The 20,242-nt window shown below is 41.7% G+C and overlaps 1 pseudogene; it reads right to left on the minus strand.

The window, feature by feature from the left end:
* Window positions 1-241: 241 nt before the first annotated feature.
* On the minus strand, window positions 242-2,393 carry LOC109888035 (toll-like receptor 13; annotated as a pseudogene).
* Between the last annotated feature and the right edge of the window lie 17,849 nt (window positions 2,394-20,242).

The raw sequence follows: 20,242 nt of genomic DNA on the forward strand, positions 1-20,242 counted from the left end.
CATGAAAGCAAATTAAAAAAGGAAACAAATTATGACTAGTTTATTATAGCAATCGGTCAAAGCAAGTAGAACATCATTGTACCGAGAGCACATTTACAAAATACTCAGTTCCTCTTGTATGTGTGCCTCATTTTAGTACTTTTACAACATTAAACTTTGTTTCATATCCAGGAATCAGGCTGCTGCCAGGGCAAAGCGTGTCCTCTAAACCTTTCCTAAAGGCATTAAGTAATGCTTAGCATCATCGGTCGGTGGCTGAATTAAGTATTCTTCCCTCCCCTCTAGCTTCAAACCTGCTGCTCCCGCTCCTCAGCACCCTCCTTAGATGGTTCCAAAACAGATCCTGGGCCTTGACTGGGTCCGTGCAGTCTGACCCCAGCCACAGCAAGTAGGTCTTCTTCAACATTACCTTTCTCATACAGCTGCCTTTCAGGGATGAGCTCCAGGAAGAAGAGCAGGAGCAGGTCCTGGAGCTTGTGGAAGAGCCTATAGCTGGCCGGCTGGATCTCCAGGGAGCACCACTCGCTGCACAGGAAGTGCTTACTAACCACTCAGATGGTCTTGCGGCTGCTGTACACGGAGGAAAAGATGTTGTCCATGATGTTTGCGGCCCAGCTCAAAGTCACAGTGGTGCAGGCACAGCCGGGAAGAGGCTCCGTTGCCATCCAGGTTGGGAAGTAGCTGGTCTACTAAGCGGGATTATAGTCAGCATTAAAGTCACAGTGGTTGTGGTGGCTAAAAGGTACTCTCCCAGGTCCAGGTAGAAAAAATTGGTGTTGAAGTTGTGTATGTTTTGTTGGAGTTTTTTTCTGGGCACTGTAGACATTAGAGTAAGACTAACTCAAAGTCCAGTTCTGCAGGTCACTATTGAGGCAGGTGTAACTAAGAGGAATGTTGCGCAGGTCCAGATAGCGCAGTTTAGGTAGAGCCTCCAGCACATTCACATCTAAGGATTGCATTACGTTTTGGTTGAGAGGCAAGATCTGCAGCTCTGTCAGATTCCCGAAAACCTCATTTGAGAAGGACCGGATGCCCATGTTCCTTGCATTGAGCTTGCTCAATTTCCACAGATTTTTGCAGAAGCCCGGCTGCAGCTGCATCACCCCGGCACAGGAGTTGTCCAAGGAGAGGAAAGTCAAGTTGGTCAGATTGTCAAAAGCTGCTAGTTGAAGGGTCTTCGCATTTGGTGTGTGGTGGAAAGCAAAAGAGTTCACATTGAGTATGCGATTGTAACGGTAGCTCAGATCTGTCAGATTTGGGAAAGAGAGGTTCTGTCTGTTGTAGGACATTAGGGAGGTGAGGTGGTTTTTCTCTGCTGTGGAGTTCTTGATTTGATCCTGGAGGCATCTTACCTTCCTCAACTTGTTGAAGAAAAGGTCCAATAAACCTTGGATTGGTGGACAGTTGGGAAGTGTGTTCTTCCACAATGACGGGATCCCATTGGTTTCCAGACTCAGCTTTTTAACAAATTTGACCTTTGTACTCAAAAGGCTGCATAACTCCATGAGCAGATTGTCAGTCTTCAACCCCATACCAGAGAAGTCTATGTTTCCACCTCTAACATTGCTGACATTCAAAAGCTCTGGCACTGTAACATTGGTTGAACGCAAACGCATGTAGTTTAGCTTCCGCAAGTCCACACCTTGGAAAGCCCTTGAAGGGAGCTGGTCATTGTAGGAGAGATCCAGCAGTAGTACATGGCTGAGGAAGCTCCATTCACATGCTAAAGTGACCAGTTTGTTTTTACAGAGATAGAGGGTGGTGAGGGACTCTGGTAGGTCTGTATGGTTAGAATGATGGAGGGACGTTAGATAGTTATTGCACAGGTCTAGTTTTGTCAGCTTCGATAAGTGAGTCACAGATTCTGCCACCGCAGAGAAGTTGTTCAGGTAGTTCTGCCGTAATATGAGGACATCCAGATTGGAGAGTGAGGAGAAAATACCTGGAGGGAGCCTAATCACTGAGTTATTATTTAGTGATAGGTTGGCAAGGTTTTTGAGGTCTTGAAACACAGAGGAGCTGAGATTTGATATTTTGTTCAAGGACAGGTTTAGGCTCTTCAGTTGGCTCATATTTTGGAATGCCTGGTTGTCTATGGTCTCCAGATGGTTATTGTCAATCTGAAGTGTCTTGAGGTTAGGAAGGTGAACAAAGGTATTGTTTGGTATGTGTTTTATCAGGTTTATGGAGATTATAATTGTGGTGGCATAGGGTGGCAGGTCACCTACAATGTCAGAAATTTTCTTTGCCTGGTGATGGATGAAAATGAATTTTGTGTGGTTTGAGGTTGGATCCTCAGTGCACTTCCTGAAGCTATAGCCAATGGTGAACTGGGAAATGTGAAGGACAATTGCTACTGATACCCATGTTTTATTTTTTAGCTCAGCCATGTTTTCTGAGGTGAGTAGTGTTGTATATCTAGTCTGAACTCTATCCAAGGAGAATCTTGTCCTTTTAGCACTGCCATCATTTTAATTTCCAGGAAATGTTTGCAGTGGGAAAATAAATGTGTTATTTTTGTTTCTTCAAATGAGTTGTAAACTCAGCACAACAGAAACGTCCTCTCACTGTCAACTGCGTTTATTTTCAGCAAACTTAACATGTGTATATACAGTGTGGCAAAAAAGTCTTTAGTCAGCCACAAATTGTGCAAGTTCTCCCACTTAATAATTTGCAAATAAATTCATAAAACATCCTACAATGGGATTTTCTGGATTTCTTTTCCTCATTTTGTTTTTCATATTTGAAGTGTACCTATGATGAAAATTACAGGCCTCTCTCATCTTTTTAAGTGGGAGAACTTGCACAATTGGTGGCTGACTAAATACTTTTTTGCCCCACTGTATATGCAGTGCAGAAAGCAACTACACACAAACTAGATCCCACAATCTAGGCTGCCTAAGTATGATCCCCAATCAGAGACAACGATAAACAGCTGCCTCTGATTGGGAACCATACTAGGCCAACAAAGAAATAGAAACATAGATTTGCCGACCCAAGTCATTCCCTGCCTAACCAAATAGAGAATAAACACGGCTCACTAAGGTCAGGGCGTGACAATCACTCATATAATCAAATGGTGTGTCATGACGTTGGCCTGGGGGTTGGTTTATAACAGTCATAAATACCTCTTCCCCCCTTTTTCCTCCTTTATAACCTGCTGAGGTTACATTTAAAAGACCCTTGGTTAACATAGAGATTCTGGGAACATCAGTAGGTGGGGGGAAATTAGCTATATTCTGGTAATCCGAACAATTGAACATATGCGGTGGTACTTAATGAATATGATCTCAGTTCGGTTGTCATCTGAGACATTCTCATCAATGATAAGATGACATAACTCTGATGTGAAGACTTTCCACTGTAGAGTTTATCGGATTCACATGGAATTGTTGTTCAATTTAAATGTTTGAACATGAAATTATTTGTGATGGGATGAAACGTGATTTTAGCTTCTAAAATGTGAGATGTGGGTTTTCATAAGTTAGGGCTGCTCACTCAGTGGAGGGACATGGGCTATAAAACTTTATAAAAACGCCCTCTTCTCCCTTCCTATATAAAGCCTTGACGACAATAGAACTTCCTGTTGCGATGAGGTAGGATGACGGTCCTATGTCAGAATGGTTCAGATAATAACTACAGAACGATGCCAACATCAGCATGAGCTTTGGTTGCAAATGGTATGAACTTTGAACTCTTATTCACGACAGAAGTGATACCTCCTAGCTGTTGAGTTAGCGACCGCAGCTGCAAACGCAGGTTAGGAAGGAACAGACATAGTATCCCATCTACCACACAACGAAGTTACTACAACTTATCCAAGTGACCACCAGAGACATTCTTCAGAGGACAGAGGACTCGGTCTGGCAACACGGTCTTCCTCATTGAGAGTCATGAGGAAACTACACTACCGGGACGTATCGCTCGTCCAACCTGTGTATGTTACCAGCCTCGAAACTGTAACCCTGCTACTTGGAGCAGACTTGATGGATCAGTTACTCCCATTGATGGATTGGAAAACCAACTAGGTATGGTCACAGGCTACTGTGCCTTCTCCACCGACCACACTGTCCTCCCCTAACGCTAGCTGCAACGCTGTCATTCACGAGGGGTATCTGTCAAAAGCACCCCTTGAGAAAAAGTCATTTAGAAACCTCTTGGGGCAGAATCCGATCCAAGGAGATGTTACGATATCTCGACACATTCCATCAGCCAATCTGATTGGCAATTATTTTCATGATTTCGAGCCAGCTGTCTCTGTGAATGAGCAACTTCCCTCCTCATTGCAGTCGTGCAATACGGTAGTTGAGAGGAACTTCTCTTGCCCTTCAGACACTTCTTCAAACACTGCGGCCATCTCAGCAAGAAAAACATTGACGTGCAGAGTATACTCTGCTTCCGATGACACACCTTCCGCTTTGTGGAGGACTGTCAACCCGTACAATGACACTAATGACGTCAGTCCAGCAACTGACCCGATGACTCCCACTGGTGAAACACTTTGCGATATCACAGACCGATATCCTCGTCTCAGCTCCCAGGCACTGAAGAGGTTGCCACACGCAGACGCGGTGGTGACTGACAGACCTCGACAGCCACTGAAGGTGTTGAAGCACAAACACCAGGAGATTTGGTTGAAAGGTTACAGCGACTCTCATAATAATGCTGCCACTGACAACTCGTACATAGGGTCCAAACTTTTCGTTTGCGCTTCGGGGGGATCCCAAGACACAAAGGGGGGGAATAATAGCCCAGACCCATGATGAGCCTTATCGAGGCCAGTGGGGGAGTCGAGACTACGAACAACACCGTACGAGGCCGCCAGAGCATAAATCAAATCTAGTTGTAAACTCCCCTTTGAGAACAGTGAGGAGCAGACAGGCCCCTAGACGGGGATTATCTTAGAACACATCTAAGATAGTACTGAGGTGTACCACACTGGTCGTAAAGGAATTCCAGTGGACTTGTCCACCTCCAAAACAAATGGCAACAATAATCATTCCTTGCCATGTGTAGTAGTCACTACAAGACAACTAGTAAAATGCTCTATTCATGTATTCCTGTAGGATAACATGTCAGAATAAATCGGTAGGACAACTGGACCCCTTGAGTACCAGTACCAATACCACAGTCAGTCCAGCAATACTCAGTAAGAGGATTAGTAACCTCATGAGTTAAATTGCTATTGATAATAGCAACACGGGGAGGGGAATCTCCCTTGCAATCTTTCAATGGTTACGCACGCCACTAATAAATAGAACCCTCCAAGGTGGCATAACTATATTTTGTTTTGTTTATGCTTTCATTCATTTTGTTTCATTTTCTTCGACACGTAGAAAGTGATAGAGCCATAAACAACTTCCACATACAACCATCAGTTAGTGCCACAACGCCGCTCATTTGGGAGGAAATGTAATGATATATTTCATGTGTGTGTGTGCACGTTGTTAACATCTGCCTAAGTTACTGCCCAGATCTTCCAGTCTGGACGACCAGACGACGGGTCCGGAACGGCGATCCCAATCCGGACATCCGCTGCCGAGCCATGGAGCGGACTTCTTCATTTGCAGACAGCCTACCCGGGTCGACCACACCAGACTGCAACAGCGATCATCAACTGGACATCTGCTGTCCAGCCATGGAGCTGACTTCTTCATTTGCAGACACCCTACCCGGGTCGACCACCAGATGGGGACCACATCGATGGTCCACAACCAGGACAACCCACGGTCATGTTTATGTTGGTTTGCAACATGCAGGTTAATCGCAAGATTGAACCCAACATGGGGGGGACTGTCATGATGTTGGCCTGGGGGATAGGTTTATGACAGTCATAAATACCTCTTCCCCCCTTTTTCCTCTCTCTAACCTACTGAGGTTACATTTAAAAGACCCTTGGTTAACATAGAGATTCTGGGAACATCAGTAGGTGGGGGGAAATTAACTATATTCTGGTAATCCGAACAATTGAACATATGCGGTGGTACTTAATGAATATGATGTCAGTTTGGTTGTCATCTGAGACATTCTCATCAATGATAAGATGACATAAACTCTACAGTGGGAAGTCTACACATCAGAGTTATCGGATTCACATGGAATTGTTGTTCAATTTAATGTTTGAATATTAAATTATTTGTGATGGGGATGAAATGTGATTTTAGCTTCTAAAATGTGAGATTTGGGTTTTCATAAATTAGGGCTGCTCACTCAGTGGCCCGCCTCTGTGAAGGGACATGGGCTATAAAACTTTTCAAACACGCCCTCTTCTCCCTTCCTATATAAAGCCTTGACGACAATAGAACTTCCTGTTGCGATGAGGTAGGATGACGGTCCTATGTCAGAATGGTTCAGATAATAACTACAGAACGAAGCCAATATCAGCATGAGCTTTGTTTGCGAATGGTATGAACTTTGAACTCTTATTCACGACAGAAGTGAAGTTAGCTGTTGAGTTAGCGACCGCAGCTGCAAACACAGGTTAGGAAGGAACAGACAGAGTATCCCATCTACCACACAACGACGTTACTACAACTTATCCAAGTGACCACCAGAGACATTCTTCAAAGGACAGAGGACTCGTTTTGGCAACAGTCTTCCATCTACCACCAACCTACTGAAGCGCAGCTCAGAGTAAATATTTATTGCATTTTCCTTTTCCAAATGGGCGGTAATTTAGAATGCATAAGATACTGTATTTACGATAGCGCAGCTTCTTCCCTTTGTTCCTCAGTCTTCCCACTCCTTCACTCAAACCCAGCCCCTTTTCTTTTGTGTAACAAACTGTCATATCTGTTCCACCCGCCAGGGACGTTTTCCTTTATGACGTAATTTGTAATCAAGTTATAATGAATTGTGTGTATGTGAATTGTGTGTGATTAGTTAGGTATTTAGTAAATAAATAATTAAACCCAATTTTGCATTGTTGATTCAAATTGTTAGCCAGGGTTCTTGCAGATAACCAAGAATTTACAATTTTCAGATTATGAGACTGAAGTGAGATGAAGATTAATGTTGACTGCTATTGATGTAAAATATTACTAGGTGTTTAAGAGTTTATTCGGGAGAGAACAGCTCTATAAATATTATTTTGTGGTGCCCGACTCTCTAGTTAATTACATTTACACGATTAGCTCAATCAGGTGATATTAGTTATGGAGAAATAATTTTATAGAATAGCATGTCATATCACTTAATCCGGCATAGCCAAAGACACGACAGGTGAAATACAAATAGTTTACAGCTAACTATTGATTGTTTACTGATTTAAAAAAAATATTCTACACACAAAAAATCTAAAAAGATTTAGATACAGAGCTGTTGTATTTTCCCACAATTTCCACTTTAAGGACACTGGGAACTAAAACATTTTCCAATGGTAGTCTAATTACTATATAGGCTACAGTTGGCAGGCCCATTGTGAGATTATAAACTATATTACAATTAAAAATATAGGTGATATGTGAATTTCAAAATGTGGTTTATTGCATATCCCGCTCCTACAGAATGGGGTCACAGCCATTATAACTGAAATTGGGATTATGTGCCTTGCTCAAGGACACAACCATTTTTCTGCACCAGGATGCAAACCTTCCGGCTACTGGACCATCTTTCTAACTTCAATGCTATTTTCCACCCCAAATGTGTAGAGAAGGGCGCAATTATGAAGAGGAAGTGAGACATGCCACTCCATTTAATTTATGGTTCTATGGAAGTCAATGAGCTAAACCAAAGAGGAGGATAGAGGCCTCTAGTGGTCAAAAGGCAGTTTAACATCGGCAGTGCCATCAATATCAGCAATCAGCAGTGTGTGGATAACACCACTGGGGAAGCCAAGCTAGAAAAAAATCTATATTACAACCTGTGTGTTTGTTTGCCCAATAACCCGTCAGTTCATATGCCTTTCCACTGTGATATATAGGCCTAAGGCTGAGACAATAAGAAGACACAGTGGCAGAATACATTCAACCACACCATTGTTTCATCACAAAACCGGAGAGCAACATCTGTCTGGTGAAGTCCATTTAACAAACCGTTAAATGACCTACAGCATGGTCAAGCAAGTACATTTTTCGGACATTTTCAGACTGCTAAACAACTATTGATTTAAAACCACAGAGAGTTAACGCAAGTCGCAAATGAACCGCCTACATTATTTCAGCGCCATTTTAACTTCAACATTTCAACATCATCAAATCACCTACAGTATGCTTAGTCTAATACAGTGACAACTAAAATATGGGAGGGTGCAAGTAGAAAAAACATGTTGACTCATCCTACTGGTAGAGAAACACCAATGCCATCCTCCTCTCTTTCATGTTGACGAAATGGTCTATGACTTTGTCATAGAGTACACGCTTTAAGTTTTTGTTGTCCTAGGCTACATAGCTAAAATGCCTGATCGCTAGCCTATAACTTCCTTTCATGATCAACAATGAGCCAGCTAGTCAACATTATCCTACTACATCTAGCTAGCCTATATGTTGAACTTCCATCCTCTCAGACCAGGGGCACAATGTATGAATTTACGGTTGGATCAGAATCTGCGTTATAATCATTGGCCAGTATAGAGAATGGAGTAAAACCACACGTCCAAATCCCTATCTCCATCCATGTCTCAGCAACCATTCAAGTTTTTTCTGTCAATGACGTTTTGCTTTTAGTATGATTGGTTTGAAGCCTAATCCAAACTGGCTACTCTTGACACTTTTTTTGTGCTCACTCAGTTTAGCTCAATGCTGATTGGCTATTATTTTATACTTTTTTTAATCAAGGTTGGCCAAATGCTCGGTGGCTTCCATCGCATTCAATGCTACAGGCAGCCACAATGTCATATTATTTTTGACCAGACAGCATGAGATGCAATGCCTTCAGAAAGTATTCAGATCAAATCAAATTTATTTATATAGCCCTTCGTACATCAGCTGATATCTCAAAGTGCTGTACAGAAACCCAGCCTAAAACCCCAAACAGCAAGCAATGCAGATGTAGAAGCACGGTGGCTAGGAAAAACTTCCTAGGAGAGGAACCAGGCTATGTGGGGTGGCCAGTCCTCTTCTGGCTGTGCTGGGTGGAGATTATAACAGAACATGGCCAAGATGTTCAAATGTTCATAAATGACCAGCATGGTCGAATAATAATAAGGCAGAATAGTTGAAACTGGAGCAGCAGCACGGCCAGGTGGACTGGGGACAGCAAGGAGTCATCATGTCAGGTAGTCCTGGGGCATGGTCCTAGGGCTCAGGTCCTCAGAGAGAGAGAAAGAAAGAGAGAATTAGAGAGAGCACATGTGGGGTGGCCAGTCCTCTTCTGGCTGTGCCGGGTGGAGATTATAACAGAACATGGCCAAGATGTTCAAATGTTCATAAATGACCAGCATGTTCGAATAATAATAAGGCAGAACAGTTGAAACTGGAGCAGCAGCATGGCCAGGTGGACTGGGGACAGCAAGGAGTCATCATGTCAGGTAGTCCTGGGGCATGGTTCTAGGGCTCAGGTCCTCCGAGAGAGAAAGAAAGAGAGAAGGAGAGAATTAGAGAACGCACACTTAGATTCACACAGGACACCGAATAGGACAGGAGAGGTACTCCAGATATAACAAACTGACCCTAGCCCCCCGACACATAAACTACTGCAGCATAAATACTGGAGGCTGAGACAGGAGGGGTCAGATCTCTTTACTTTTTCCACATTTTGTTAGGTTACAGCCTTATTCTAAAATGGATTCAAATGTTTTTTCCTCATCAATCTACACAATACCCCATAATGACAAAGCAAAAAAACATTTTTTAGAAATGTTGGAAAATGTATTAAAAATGTTTAAAAAACACATTTTTCATTTACATATGTATTCAGACCCTTTACTCAGTACTTCGTTGAAGCACCTTTGGCAGCAATTACAGACTCGAGTCTTCTTGGGTATGACGCTACAAGCTTGGCACACCTATATTTGGGGAGTTTCTCCCATTCTTCTCTGCAGATCAATCAATCAAATGTATTTATAAAGCCCTTTTTACATCAGCCGATGTCACAAAGTGCTATACAGAAACACAGCCTAAAACACCAAACAGCAAGCAATGCAGATGTAGAAGCAGAGAGATCCTTTCTGAGAACTCTGTCAGGTATGATGGGGAGCATTGCTGCACAGCTATTTTCAGGTCACTCCAGAGATGTTCAATCGGGTTCAGGTCCGGGCTCTGGCTGGGCCACTCAAGGACATTCAGAAACGTTTTATTTTTTATTTCACCTTTATTTAACCAGGTAGACTAGTTGAGAACATGTTCTCATTTGCAACTGCGACCTGGCCAAGATAAAGCAAAGCAGTGTGAACAGACAACACAAAGTTACACATGGAGTAAACAATTAACAAGTCAATAACACAGTAGAAAAAAAAGAGAGTCTATATACATTGTGTGCAAAAGGCATGAGGAGGTAGGAGAATGATTACAATTTAGCAGAATAACACTGGAGTGATAAATGACCAGATGGTCATGTACAGGTAGAGATATTGGTGTGCAAAAGAGCATAAAATAAAATAAATAAAAACAGTATGGGGATGAGGTAGGTAAAAATGGGTGGGCTATTTACCGATAGACTATGTACAGCTGCAGCGATCGGTTAGCTGCTCAGATAGCAGATGTTTGAAGTTGGTGAGGGAGATAAAAGTATCCAACTTCAGCGATTTTTGCAATTCGTTCCAGTCACAGGCAGCAGAGAAAGGCGGCCAAATGAGGTGTTGGCTTTAGGGATGATCAGTGAGATACACCTGCTGGAGCGCGTGCAACGGATGGGTGTTGCCATCGTGACCAGTGAACTGAGATAAGGCGGAGCTTTACCTAGCATGGACTTGTAGATGACCTGGAGCCAGTGGGTCTGGCGACGAATATGTAGCGAGGGCCAGCCGACTAGAGCATACAAGTCGCAGTGGTGGGTGGTATAAGGTGCTTTAGTGACAAAACGGATGGCACTGTGATAAACTGCATCCAGTTTGCTGAGTAGAGTGTTGGAAGCAATTTTGTAGAAGTCGAGGATCGGTAGGATAGTCAGTTTTACTAGGGTAAGTTTGGCGGCGTGAGTGAAGGAGGCTTTGTTGCGGAATAGAAAGCCGACTCTTGATTTGATTTTCGATTGGAGATGTTTGATATGAGTCTGGAAGAAGAGTTTACAGTCTAGCCAGACACCTAGGTACTTATAGATGTCCACATATTGAAGTTCGGAACCATCCAGGGTGGTGATGCTAGTCGGGCATGCGGGTGCAGGCAGCGAACGGTTGAAAAGCATGAATTTGGTTTTACTAGCGTTTAAGAGCAGTTGGAGGCCACGGAAGGAGTGTTGTATGGCATTGAAGCTCGTTTGGAGGTTAGATAGCACAGTGTCCAAGGACGGGCCGGAAGTATATAGAATGGTGTCGTCTGCGTAGAGGTGGATCAGGGAATCGCCCGCAGCAAGAGCAACATCATTGATATATACAGAGAAAAGAGTCGGCCTGAGAATTTAACCCTGTGGCACCCCCATAGAGACTGCCAGAGGACCGGACAGCATGCCCTCCGATTTGACACACTGAACTCTGTCTGCAAAGTAATTGGTGAACCAGGCAAGGCAGTCATCCGAAAAACCGAGGCTACTGAGTCTGCCGATAAGAATATGGTGATTGACAGAGTCGAAAGCCTTCTACAGTCAATCACGGACTACAAAAAGAAAACCAGCCCCGTCGCGGACGATGATGTCTTGCTCCCAGACGAACTAAACAGCTTCTTTGCTCGCTTTGAGGACAATACAGTGCCACCGACATGGCCCGCTACCAAAACCTGCGTGCTCTCCTTCACCGAATCCAACGTGAGTAAAACATTTAAACATGTTAACCCTCGCAAGGCTGCCGGCCCAGACGGCATCCCCGGCCGCGTCCTCAGAACATGCTCAGACCAGCTGGCTGGTGTCTTTACGGACATTTTCAATCAATCCCTATCCCAGTCTGCTATTCCCACATGCTTCAAGAGGGCCACCATTGTTCCTGTTCCCATGAAAGCTAAGGTTACTGAGCTAAACAACTATCGCCCTGTAGCACTCACTTCTGTCATCATGAAGTGCTTTGAGAGACTAGTCAAGGATCATATCACCGCCACCCTACCTGACACCCTAAACCCACTCCAATTTGCTTACCGCCCCAATAAGTCCACAGACGCAATCGCAATCACACTGCACACTGCCCTAACCCATCTGGACAAGAGGAATACCTATGTAAGAAATGCTGTTCATCGACAACAACTCAGCATTTAACACCATAGTACCCTCCAAATTCTTCATTAAGCTCGAGACCCCGCCCTGTGCAACTGGGTCCTGGACTTTCTGACGGGACGCCCCCAGGTGGTGAGTTGTAGGAAACAACATCTCCACCTCGCTGATCCTCAACACTGGGGTCCTACAAGGGTGCGTTCTCAGCCCTCTCTTGTACTCCCTGTGCTCTCTTACTTTTGATACTTAAGTATATTTTAAACCAAATACTTTTAGACTTTTCCTCAAGTAATATTTACTGGCTGACTTTCACTTTTACTTGAGTAACTTTCTATTAAGGAATCTATACTTTTACTCAAGTATGACAATTGGTTACTTTTTCCACCACTGGATTATTGACCAGTGGCCATGCACGCCTCCAACTCAATCATCAATTTTGCAGGCGACACTACAGTGGTAGGCTTGATTACCAACATCAACGAGACAGCATACAGGGAGGAGGTGAGGACCCTCGGAGTGTGGTGTCAGGAAAATAACCTCACGCTCAACGTCCCTATCCACATCGACGGGACAGTAGTGGAAGGGGTGGTAAGTTTTAAGTTCCTCAGTGTACACATCACGGACAGACTGAAATGGTCCACCCACACAGACTGCGTTGTGAAGAAGGCACAGCGGCGCCTCTTCAACCTCAGGAGGCGGAAGAAATTTGAATTGTCACCAAAAACACTCACAAACTTTTACAGATGCACAATCGAGGGCATCCTGTCAGGCTGTATCACCGCCTGGTTCAGCAACTGCTCCGCCCACAACCGTAAGAATCTCCAGAGGGTAGTGAAGTCTGCACAACGCATCACCGGGGGCCAACTACCTACCCTTCAGGACACCTACACCACCCGATGTCACAGGACGGCCAAAAAGATCATCATGGACAACCACCACCCGAGCCACTGCCTGTTCACCCCACTATCATCCAGAAGGCGAGGTCAGTACAGGTGCATCAAAGCTGTGCCCGAGAGACTGAAAAACAGCTTCCATCTCAAGGCCATCAGAATGTTAAACAGCCATCACTAACATTGAGTCGCTGCTGCCAACACACTGACTCAAATCTCTAGCCACTTAATAATAAAAAATTGGATGTAATAACTGTGTCACTAGTCACTTTAAACAATGGCACTTTATATAATGTTTACATACCCTACATTACTCATCTCATGTATATACTGTATTCTATACCATCTACTGCATCTTGCCTATGCCGTTCGGCCATCGCTCATCCATATATTTATATGTACATATTCTTATTCATTCCTTTACACTTGTGTGTGTAAGGTAGTTGTTGTGAAATTGTTCGATTACTTGTTAGATATTACTGCATGGTCGGAACCAAAAGCACAAGCATTTCGCTACACTCGCATTAACGTCTGCTAACCATGTGTATGTGACCAATAAAGTTTGATTTGATTTGAGAGGGATTTGAACAAGCTATAAAGTATTATTGAGGAAACATTCACACAGTGGAGAGAGTTATTTAACATGTGAAAATAAAGATGAAATAGCGGAGGAACACCCCTTTTTGTTCAAGACTTTGAGCTACTCACTAACTCAACACGTACTCCCAGATACTTTCACAGACATGCTGGCACTCCGGCGGTGAAGTTATTGGATAGAGCCAAAATAGAAAGAATGGAGTGCAACCAACAGCTAAGGAACAATTCAATGCAAGCAGTCCTCAAAGATATTGTGGAGAGAATGAACATTGTCTTGGATGAAGGCATAACGACACAAGTTGGATGGTGACAGGCCACCATACAATTGCTGGCTTCCTGATGCTTCCCCATGTCCTTGGGGAAGACAGCACACTGTTTGTGAAGGAATTTTATAGCTGGACTCCTGATGCTTCCCTATCTCCTTGGGGAAGACAGCACACTGTTTGTGAAGGAATTTTATAGCTGGACTCCTGATGCTTCCCTATCTCCTTGGGAGTTTTCATTAAGTGACTATTTGCAGTATTTAATGTATTGGCATATGCTACATTCTTTTTCATTAAATGTTATAATATATTGTATTCATTTTAATACCATCTGATGTCACCACAGGACCTCTAACTCCTTATGTTGCGAGTATTGGCTTAGTCCATTCTTCAACATGCTTCTACTTGGTGGTGGAAAACAAAGCAGTACATGCTCTGCGTGATTTTGTGTATGCTATTGCAGCATTATCATTTTCATATGACATATGTTGGCTACTGTACCCAAAGTGTGACTGTACTTTCAAATGTATACAGGTGCAGATACTGAAAATGCCAGGCTTTTTTTTTTTTTTACTTTAAAAACATGTCTAGGGAAACATTTTTTAAATATAATTTTGAGTATTAAAATTAGGCAGGCTGGAGGCAGTTCATTTATGTATAGAAATATTGTGAATAGAATTTAATGAGACTGTTTGTTATTCCAGATAAAACGTTGTATGGCATGTCTCTTTAATCATGTTGAAGTTAGTACTGTACTTCTGGTTTGTCCCAGAACTCTTTGAGTGGTTTGTATTTTGTATAGTCAATTGATGTATCTTTGCGGAGTGACACTTTAATAACATTTTCTAACTCTTCAAACTCTGATAGTGTTCAGGGGTTTTCAAGAGGAAACGACACTAAAATAAAGGGTTCAAATTCTGCAGTAAACAGAACTCGTAACACCAAAAAAGGTTTCAATTCTGCACTAAGGGGGTGGTCTAAATTGACACAATTGTTACCGGAGGAAAATTGGGGAGGGTCATGCTTTTTCAATTTCAGTCAGGGTGAGAGTTTAGTATATTTGTATTTAGTCCAGGGGAGGGTCATGTAATTTCTCATTTAAATGTCATATTGCTCAGGGTTTGAGAATGAGTTGCTTATTATTGTATCTTGATGTGTGTCCGATGATTTCCCTCATCCCTGATTCTCTGCTGGGCTAGCAATATCAAGTGCGCCTAGTGTGGTCTCAATAAAATGATCCATAGCCTATACCATAGACTATAGGCCTAGACTATACGAAGAGGATGCTTGGAGAAGCACAGGGCAAAGTTGTATTTCTAAGAAAATGTACTTCCTTCCCGAGTGTCTGCGCTACTGGGATAGTGTATATTAAAGTACACTGCATTACACATTGCAATGGATAGTCGTTCCCAATCATGAGCCCCGGCCTGCCAAGCTCTTGTTGATGCGAACCCTTTTGTGCTGCCTAACCAACGACTGTGCTGTGTACTGTGGCACTTCAGGAGGTGAGTCAAAGGCTTCTTCTAAAAATAATTGTGTATTTGTCCAAAACATTCTGTATCTGTGTCTGGATTAGGCCTACTGAGAGAGAGTGTGAAGATGAGGAGGACCAGCGGTGAGCTTGCTACTGCTATAATTGATTTGAATAAAAGCATTGCCCATAATTGACATTTTTATCAGAGATATTCAGTGGTGTAAAGTACTCAAGTAAAAATACTTTAAAGTACTGCTTAAGCAGTTTTTTGGTTATCTGTACTTCACTATTTATATTTTGGACAACTTTTATTTTTACTTCACTACATTCCTAAAGAAAATATTGTACTTTTTACTTCATACATTTTCCATGAAAACCAAAAGTAGTCGTTACATTTGAATGCTTAGCAGGAAAATTGTCAAATTCATGCACTTATCAAGAGACCATGTATTTGTCCGGGGCAGCAGAGTAGCCTAGTGGTTAGAGCGTTGGACTAGTAACCAAAAGGTTGCAAGTTCAAGTCCCTGAGCTGACAAGGTACAAATCTGTCATTCTGCCCCTGAACAGGCAGCTAACTCACTGTTCCTAGGCCATCATTAAAAATAAGAATTTGTTCTTAACTGACTTGCCTAGTTAAATAAAGGTAAAAAAATCAAAATCCCTACTTCCTCTGGTGGACTCACTAAACACAAATGCATCTTTTGTAAATACTGTCTGAGTGTTGGAGTGTGCCCCTAGCTATCCATACATTTTAAAAACAAGAAAATGGTGCCATCTTCTTTGCCCCTTTACCCCTTCCTACATGTACATATTACCTCAATTACCTCGACGAACCTGTTCCCCAACACATTGACTCTGTACCTGTTCCCCCTGTATATACTGTAGCCTCGTTATTGTTGTTTTATTGTGTTTATTTAGTAAATATTATCTTAACTAAATTTTTCTTAAAACTGCATTGTTGATTAAGGGTTTGTAAGCATTTCACGATAAGGTCTGCACCTGTTTTAGTCAGTGCATGTGACAAATACATTTTGATTTGACTTGATTAATATGCAGATTTTTAAAGGATTTATACTCTTACTTTTGATACTTAAGTATATTTTAAACCAAATACTTTTAGACTTTTACTCAAGTAATATTTACTGGCTGACTTTCACTTTTACTTGAGTAAATTTCTATTAAGGAATCTATACTTTTACTCAAGTATGACAATTGGTTACTTTTTCGACCACTGGATTATTGACCACAATAAGCCATATTTGAGTCATTTACATAACTTACATTACTAAGAATTGGCAGCTGCAGATATGGACAGTGCATGGGTGTTGAAAGTAGGCAAATTTAGAGAAGGTCTAATTCATTTGAACATTCTTAATTTGAATTTGACTTTAACTACCAACAACAAGAGGCCTTTGTTTTGGAGCCTATTTCTTGTTTTGTGTTGGAGCCTAAATAAGAGGTAGGCCTACCTGTTAGATAAACACAATTCTAGTCTACTATTCATAGATTTTGTCAGCAAATTCCTTCAATCAACATGCACTCACTCCTTAAATATCTTGGTGTCAGTGAGCTTGTTGTGTTAAATTAAAAATCAGTGCTGGAATTGAGGGAGTATGTGAGGGTATTATGGCTTTTGTTAAAGAAAATGGCTAAAAGCATAGACCTACCCCTTGTTAGCTTAAGTTTTGAATATAATTAAATGGACCTGATTATATTACAACATTTTATAATGAAACTTTAGTCTGCAACGAGTTATGCTAGAAACAAGCTGTAAAACGCTGGGGAAAGACGTGACTGTAGGATATCTTTAGGATATCTTTGGTTTGTCTCTATGACATATAGCCTATAGCCGAGGAGAGAACCAATTTACTTTGCTTGGGAAGTAGTGTGATTCTGTCACTTTCAATTGACATTCAACATTTCAACAGAATATTAAACAACATACTAACTCTAAATCAGTCAGGAGCAAGCCAGGTAGTCTAAGAAGGAACAAAAATGAATTATTTAGGCGATGTTACTATTATTTTAAGGCTATAGCTGCCCTTTAAGAAATGAATTGAGAATAATTTGTGACACGCTAGAGGCTGGCAGGAGCGCTCAACATTTCAACACATCAACAACAGCACTTCAACAACATGCTTATAAATGTTGCATTTAGGCTGAACAAATTAAATAAATTAAAAAGTATTGCTTAGAGTTAAATAATAATAAAGAAATCATCCCCGCATGATGCATTTAGCATCATATGATGCTGCTTTTTGTGTCATATGATGCTGCGTTTTGTGTCAAATGATGCTGCGTTTTGCGCCATCTGATGCTGCGGTTAGCGTCAAATGATGCTGCGTTTTGAGTCAAATGATGCTGCGTTTTGAGTGAATTGATGCTGCGTTTTGAGTCAAATGATGCTGCGTTTTGTGTCAAATGATGCTGCATTTTGAGTGAATTGATGCTGCGTTTTGAGTCAAATGATGCTGCGTTTTGTGTCAAATGATGCTGCGTTTTGAGTCAAATGATGCTGCGTTTTGTGTCAAATGATGCTGCGTTTTGCGCCATCTGATGCTGCGGTTTGAGTCAAATGATGCTGTGTTTTGCGTCATATGATGCAAAATGCATCATACGGAGATGATTTCTGTATTTTGAAAGTTAAGTGTCTTGAAAACTTGATTGCTGACAAGCAAAACATTTTGGGAATATGTCAACAATGCACTAATGAAACAATACCAAAATATACTTTTTGGGTGGAATTTTCCTTTAAGGGGAAAGTCATCTAAAAGTAACTAGATTATTACTCAAATTATGTTACTGAGTTTGGGGTCAAAAGTTACCTTACTGATTACAATTTTGGACAGGTAAGTAGTAACTGTAATGGATTAGATTCAGAAAGTAACCTACCCAACCCTGGCTATTAACGGATTCAAGGTGAGGTCGTTTTTATTGAGCTCAGATTTGTCAGTGTCAAAGTAACCTGTCATTTCAATCATTTGGTATGAAAAAAGATTTGGAAAGATTTCCAGTCATTTAAATTAGAATTGCATGAAGTGTGTTTATGTAAGGCTATTTTTCCTGGGCCCTAGGCTACTAAAAATAGTTCCCATGTGTGCAACTTCTGTAAGCGCCTCTACTCTACCTCTTGAGCTAGCTAACTAGCAGATTCAAATCAATCATTAACATCAATGACCAGCTTATAGCCTACCCTCTTTTCCTGATGTCAATCGTGTCTTTGGGAGGCACTGTAACCATAGCAGCTGGAAGTAGAGGTGCTGAAGGTGCTACAGCACCCCTTGATTAATCAGAATAATATATATATATAATTATTTTAATCGCACCAAATTAGTACACTGGGCCTTTATTACTCCTATATGAGCAGACAAAAATAGTCGTCAGCAGTGTGGGGAGAAAAGATTCTACACCCCCACCCGAAATATCTTCCCTCTGCCATAACTGTAACTAGCTTGCTTACGATTAGTGATTGTAAGTGAGGGTGTTGTTGCAGAAATAAACAGTTCTATTCTAAAAATAAAAATGTAAGTAGATTTTCTTAAAAATAAGTGTGAGTGCCCTTTTTTTCATTTTGAGCACTTGCCCCCTGAAAGATCTGTGCATGGCTCTGTGCACAGCTCATATTACTACCCTTTCAATAGGATGATATATGAGAACTCAGCTGTGCAACGTCTGTGAGGGCTTTTCTGAGGTGAGTTTTTGTTGCGGGTCACTGAAACCAATTAGAGCAGGAGCATGCGGTGGCCTCTTTCATACTCCCTCTGACTCATTCTAAATATATTTTCGCTAAAAGGCTCTCTGTGTGGCCTTATCTGTCTCACTACTGTTTGTGGAGATATGCTCCGATAAAGGTCGACTGACTGGAACTGACTGGAAATGTGCATTTGACTGGAAGTTTGCAGTGACTTTTTCGTCTTTCTCCATGAAATTGTGAAATCTTACACTCTTGTGTGTGCAATGTAGTTGCTTTCTGGTTGGTTTCCTTAAACAAATAGTAGTCTATGTTGATACGCTATAAGATCAAGTGAAAAGGTTTCCCTCAATTGGATAGAAAAGAAACGCCCAGTCTGAGAGCTTTAAAGATTTTCAAACAAGATTTGCATAATCCCCTTTAAAAACTTTACTTATGACTAATAACACCAACGAATTACCCATTAATATAATAAGAAAGTTATTTCCCCATATACCTTGAATAGTTTACCAAAACATACTTTGTACGTGATCTTACTCTCAATGCCCAACAATCTGTTGCTTTTTTCCATTGACTAACATCACACCTCTCATACAGCCCTGTGAGTCACAGAGTGTAGAGGAAGGAAACAGCAGCTAGGAAGTTGCACAATAATAGTATAAGCCACCACTCCAAACAGTAACAACCTCAACATGCTGTAATGTCCCTCTCAAATTCAGCCTTGTCTCTGAACAAGTTATAATGTTGTGTATGCTATGTAATGAGTTTTATTAAGATCAAGAGCAAAGGTATTGCAGGTATTTTCAGACTTTTGCTTCTTCCATTTGTGCTCCTGTTTAGTGCCTCTACATACCCCCCCCCCCCCCCCCCCTTTGTAATATTGACCTCACAACCCAGAGTAAAAACCTTGTAGCGTCTTTATTCTTTAGGCAAGTGAATAAAGAAGACCTGACAGCTTCACCACCTAACTTCATTTACTTGAACACCCATGACATCCATCCACATCTGAATAAACTAAATTGCACAAAAAGTATCTATATGGATTGAGATCGTTACCCTTAGTTAGAGGTTGTTGTTACACATGGTGACATGCTAT

The sequence above is a fragment of the Oncorhynchus kisutch genome, linkage group LG2 (genome assembly GCF_002021735.2).
Source record: "Oncorhynchus kisutch isolate 150728-3 linkage group LG2, Okis_V2, whole genome shotgun sequence".
Taxonomy (NCBI): Eukaryota; Metazoa; Chordata; class Actinopteri; order Salmoniformes; family Salmonidae; genus Oncorhynchus; species Oncorhynchus kisutch.